The sequence below is a fragment of the Lynx rufus genome, unplaced genomic scaffold (genome assembly GCF_022079265.1).
Source record: "Lynx rufus isolate CCGP_SWC_20201006 ecotype Redwood Valley unplaced genomic scaffold, mLynRuf1.p SCAF_17, whole genome shotgun sequence".
In the NCBI taxonomy this organism is placed as follows: domain Eukaryota; kingdom Metazoa; phylum Chordata; class Mammalia; order Carnivora; family Felidae; genus Lynx; species Lynx rufus.
Genome location: NW_025814831.1, coordinates 593,464 through 599,539, shown reverse-complemented (window position 1 = coordinate 599,539; position 6,076 = coordinate 593,464). Strand labels below are relative to the sequence as shown.

The window sequence follows — 6,076 nt, the reverse complement described above, 5'->3', positions numbered from 1 at the left end:
AACTTCTTTTCCCACCAAAACTAAAACTTTGAAAATTGACCTTTCCAGAAATACTCAGCTGAATTTGGGATTTGATAACAATACAATGGAGAGTGGAATGGCATTTTCCAGGGGCTGGCAGGGAGGGGCGATGAGGAGTAGATCTCAAGGGCTATGATTTTCTGTTACACAAGATGATTAAGTTCTAGAGGGGTCTCCACAACATTACCCCTGTAATTAACAATACTGTACTGTATGGTTCAAATTTTGTGAAGAGTGTTGGTCTCATGTTCAGTGAGATCTTAACACAAAACAAAAGTGGAAGACATGAATTTTGCTTCTCACATGACAGTATGCTGAACTGCATGGGCACACTCTACTGATAACGTGAAAATAATTTAAAAACATTTACATAGTTTGAATACTAACCCTGAGGATATGTCATTTACAATATCTTCTTCCATTCCATAGGTTGCCTTTTAGTTTTGTTGATTTTCTCCCTCACTGTGAAGAAGCGTGCTATTTTGAGGTAGTCCCAATAGTTCATATATGTATGTATTTAATTTTCTTGTTTTATTTTTAATTTAAATTCAAGTCTTCAGTCTTTGAGTTCCACGTTTACAGGAAGTTGACTTGTCATGATTAACTTTATGGGTTATCTTGACTGAGTCATGGGTGCCCAGATTCACCACTGTTTCTGTGGATGTCTGTGATGTATTTCCAGAAGAGATTGGCATTTCCTTCCATGGTTTCTGTCTGGGCATCACCCATTCCATTAAGGTTCTGAATAGAATCTGATGCAGATGGAGGAAGAATTCCCTCATTTTTACTTCCCATGTGCTTGTTTGAACTGGAACAGTGGTCCCCTCTGGCTCTTGTTATGAGAGTTATATCATCAGATCTCTACGTTCTGAGACTAGACCCTAGTTCAGAATCAGACATATTACACCACTGGTTTTCCTGGGTCTCCAGCTTGTGACGATAGATCATGGGACTTCCCAAACTCTTTAGTCATGGAAACCAATGTTCTTTGGGTTCTGTTCCTCAGAAGAATCCAGACTAATACATGGAGATGATTTATCTCTTGTTTAGAGGAATTGAATAAAGCTGTAGCTCATTTAAAGTCCTGAGTAGCAAGTGCCAGGAGAGAAGTTGTTTGATTGGGACAAGTGCTGGGGGAAGATAATGGGGAGCTGTGGGATCCTGTGGTCCTGGCTGCACAGGGAGTGCATCTGAGACTCCTCTAATGGTTCAGCTGTTGTGCCTCAGGAAATCTGTAATTCACTCATGATGAGGGACAGGAGTAAGCAATGCAAACAACTGTGTCTTTTGTGCATGTTAGTGCAGTTTTCCTTTGACAACAGGTATCTAATTCAGAGAGTTAATAGGTAAGCACAGAATCCTGTGTCCAGAGAGGCTCCCTGGGGAACCTGCTCTGGGAAAGGACGCCCCAGACCCTGAATGGAAACCTGTCTGTAACCTCCATCTGCACCTGCTCCTGGAAACACAAAGGAGAATTGTGCATAGTGTGCGCCCCCTGGTGGTGCTGATCCCCTCCTGCAGGGAGGTTTGCCTGTGGGCTCCCAGCGAGGTCCCCTCACCCTGTCTCTTGCACAGTAATATGTGGCCGTGTCCTCAGTCTTCAGGTTGTTCATCTGCAGATACAGCGTGTTCTTGGCGTTGTCCCTGGAGATGGTGAATCGACCCTTCACGGAGTCTGCATAGTTTGTGCTACCTCCACTACCCCTAATTGCTGCCACCCACTACAGCCCCTTTCCTGGAGCCTGGCGGACCCAGCTCATTGCATAGCTACTGAAGGTGAATCCAGAGGCCACACAGGCGAGTCTCAGGGACCCCGCCCCCCCGGCTTCACCAGGTCTCTACCAGACTCCACCAGCTGAACGTCGCACTGGACACCTGCAGACACAAGATATCTTGGTCAGGAAACTGTCACACATCCACTGTTTATCCCTCATATCCACTCACATACTCAGTGACTCTCTTTCACCATGAATTACCTTTTAAAAAAGCAACAAGGAAAACCAAACCAAGCACATACTCCATGATGAGGTGTCTGTGTTCTGTCCTGATCACAGAATGGGAACACCTGGGACCCCTGGAGCTGGGGCTCCTCTCCCAGCTGCAAGGTCGGGCTGGGCTGGTTTTATCAGCACAGAGAGGGCCCTGTTTGCATGTCCTCTTACATATATATCACACTGCAGACTTAGATTTGATTCTTTAAAAGTGAATGGCAGGTTTAGGGGTGCACTTCTACATTAGTTTGTGTGGATGGTGCTGTGACAATATGAATAATTCTAATCAGTGAGCACAGGTATATATGCGGAACTTGTGCCTTTTTACATGTGTTTCATCAACAAAGGTCATTTTCGCTCTACAATTATTTTACATACTTTATGAAGTTTAATCCCAAGTACTTTATTCTGTGCCATTTTCAGTTGTATAATTTTGTCATTTGTTTTGCATATATTTCCATGCTGGTGTGTAGAATCATAGGTGGTTTATTTTTATTTATTTTCTTTGTTCATTGTGCTCATTGTGCATCCTGCACTTTTCCTCATTTTAAAAAACTGGTTCTAATATTTTTTGTGGTATCTCTAGGGTTTTGTTATGTTTAAGATCATGTCATCTGCAAACAAATAATTGTCCTTCCTCCTTACTGATTTAAATGTCTTTTATTTCTTTTTATTGCCAAAGTTTGTGGGTACTTCTTCCAGTTGTAGGAGAAGAATGCCTTTCCCTTCTTTTCTTCTGGGTTTTCACCCGGTGTAAGTATTCAGTTGACATAAGACTGATCTAAAGGGGAGAATAAATTTCATTTTGCAAGTGCCTGGGCCTCCTAATAATATGACACCCAGAGAATGAACAAAGCAGGTGGCACTTGTGACTTTCAGACAACAAAACATTGGATTTGGCAAGAGTCAAGGCAAAGGTGTGGTTTTGGGGTATTTAACTAGTCAACAAATAACTAGGTTTGTTTGCACAACCTTCTTGTCCCTGAGTTCCTTATTCTGGTGCTAAGGATGGTTCTCCCCTCCTGGTACAGGGAAGGGGAGTTTCCCAAGGGAGATTTATATCCTGCTGTCAAGGGACACAGGAGGGTCTGAGTGTCCTTGGACTGGCTGTTTCTCCCGTGACTTTCATCCAAATAAGGACTGTGACACGATGACATGGTTTGAGGCGGCATCGTTATTCTTCACGTTATCATGTGGAATACTTCTATTGGGGATGACCATCATTGCCCGGCTCCTGATGTGGCAGGAATGGTTTTAGTATTTTATGTTCAATATGCTGTCAGGTGTGGGCTCTCATAGTGGCCATGATCATGTGGAGGTAATTTCCTTCTCCTTTTTAATTGAGTTATTTTTAAATGATGAAGATGTGTTTTTTGTTCATGAAAAAACTGTGTCTAATGATTTTATTAATAAATTAAGGATGGCTTTGATTCAATCATTCCCTCTGTTAATGGAGGACATCACATTTTTGCATTTGTGTATGTTGATGGAAACTTGCATCTCAGGGATGCATCACACTGGATTATCATGTATGATCCTTTCAGTGTGCTGTTGAATTCAGTAGGCTCAGACTTAACCAAGGAATTTTGCATGTATGTGTATGTGAGACACTGGCCTGTAGTTTCCCTTCTTGTGCTGTGTTCCTCTGGCTTTGTTGTGAGAGTAAAGGTGTCCTCATAAAGTGCATCTGGGAGTTGTCTTTTTCATCAGCAATTTGTAATAGTTTGAGAAGTGTTGGCATTAATTATTATTTAAATATTGTAGAATTTTAATAAAGCCTTGTTTTTTTGGAGGGTGAAGGTTTTATATTAAGGATATATTCTTACTAATTTTTGTTTTGTTCCTTTTGTATTTTTGCATGAAAGAGTCTTGGTGGCTTACATGATGCTAGAAAATGTGTAATTTGTTCTTGGTGATCTAATTGTTGACTTATAAATATCTAAGTTTTTCCTTTATGATCCTTTTCATGTGTTTAGTTCAGTTAGGTCTCCTTTTTCAGTTGCGATCACATTTGTTTGAATCTTACCTATTTTCCTAGGCTACCTATGTTTTTAAAATTTCACTTATCTTTCCAAATTCAAATTTTAATGAAGTTGATTTGTTTACTGTATTTGTGATAGTCTTTTTTTCTCTGTTATATCTCTTTATGTTAATTTATATTTATGTTTTTATCTCAATGAAAGTACCAATGCCTTTTTTTAAAGGAATCTGAAAAATATACTAATTCATATGTAACCACAAAACACATGGAAGAAAAAAAAATTATGAAGAGGAGAGAACTTGGAAGAAGGAGAACACTTCTTCCTTCTAAATATATTGCAGAGGTACATTAACTCCCACATTGTACTGCTGGCATGAAATGAGACATATAGACCAGTGGAGCTCATTACGGAGCCCAGAAGTAGAATTGTGCAGATGCAGTCAGCAAATCCTCCATGATATTTCCAACAATGCACAGTGGGAAAGGATTGTGTCTCTTAAGCATGGTGTTCACTAGGGGCGCCTGGGTGGCTCAGTCAGCTAAGCATCCAACTTCCAGTCACGTATTGTTGTCATGATTTGTGGGTTTGAGCCCCACATCAGGCTCTGTGCTGACAGCTCAGAGCCTGGATTCTGTGTCTGCCTCTATCCTTGTGCCTCCCCTGATCATGATCTGTCTCTCTCCCTCAAAAATAAAAGAAACATTAAAAAATGGTGTTGATATACACATGCAAAATAATGACATTTGGCCGTAATCTTGCATCATACATATCCGTCAACACAAAAAAATCTCAAAATGGATTAAAGATTAAGCAGAACACCTGACCCAAAATGCCTTCGAAGAAAACACACAGGATAAACATCATGACATTCTCTTGACAATGATTTATTTGATACAAAAGCAAAATCACAGAGAACCATGGCAGACAAGGGGGACTGCATCAAACTAGAAAGGGGGCAAATAAAACAGTAGCAGGGTGAGAAGTCAGTCTATGAAATGGGAGACATTACATTAAAAATATTGAAAAGGAGTTAATATCCAAAATACAGGAGGGACTCCTTAATGTCAATAGCAAAAATCACAATTATAATCATAACAATAAACACATCACCTGATTAAAATTTGGGTCAAACATGTAAATATCCATTTCGCTATTAAGGTTGAAAAAATGTCCATCCAGCATATGACTTGATGTTCATCATCACTAATCATCAGAGAATTCCACCCCCGATCCACTGAGATATCACCTCACAACTGATAGCAAGGCTATTATAAAATAAGGCAAACACAACGAGTACATCTCAAATGTTGCTGAGGATGTGGAGAACAGACAATCCTAGAATTCACTTGATGGGAGTGCAACATAGTGTAGCCACTATGGAAAACTGTGGTGAAATAACCCACTAAACCGAGTTCCTAATCTGCTCCCATACAGTTGACTTCATGTCCAGCTGAGCGTGAGGAAGGTCTGGGCCTCATGTTCTGTGGAGACGAGGTGCAGAGACAGGTGGATCCAGTGGATGATTCCTTAACCACTTCAGTAGAATGGACCCCTGGCTGACCGTTTTGTAAGACTTGACTCAGTGTGCCTCCCCACTGGTTGTCTCTGGCTTCCTGAACTGGATGGAGAACAAAAGGAGTGAAGGGTAGAAACTACTCTTCTCTCTCACAGGAACGTGTATATACTGAGAATCTTGAGAGAAAGTCGCGGAGTTGATGAAGATGCTGTGGGGTTTCGACAACCACAAGGGTCTTTCCTCATGGTCTCTCTTCATGGGCATCAAAGGAAAACCTTAAGGAAAACAAAAGGAGAGAGGAGCTGCTCAAATATATTAAATTTAGATCACTTGAATGAGTCAGTCTCCTCTGTTTGAAAATCACTTACATCTATTTTAAATGGTGGCCCATATACTTGTGAGGCACAGGTCTGTATATGAGTTGATTTATCCCCAAGCTTGGTCTCTGTCAAGGTCGGCACTACTATATGACTGTTCACTCTAAATGTTACAAGACATCTGTGTTTGTAAATGGTTTAGGAAACAGTGTGTACTGTTTACTGGTCAGGATGAGGCTTGCAGGGCAT

At 40.8% G+C, this 6,076-nt stretch overlaps 1 pseudogene; it reads right to left on the bottom strand.

Moving 5' to 3' along the window:
- Positions 1-1,352: 1,352 nt before the first annotated feature.
- Positions 1,353-2,158, bottom strand: LOC124512383 (immunoglobulin heavy variable 3-23-like; annotated as a pseudogene).
- Between the last annotated feature and the right edge of the window lie 3,918 nt (positions 2,159-6,076).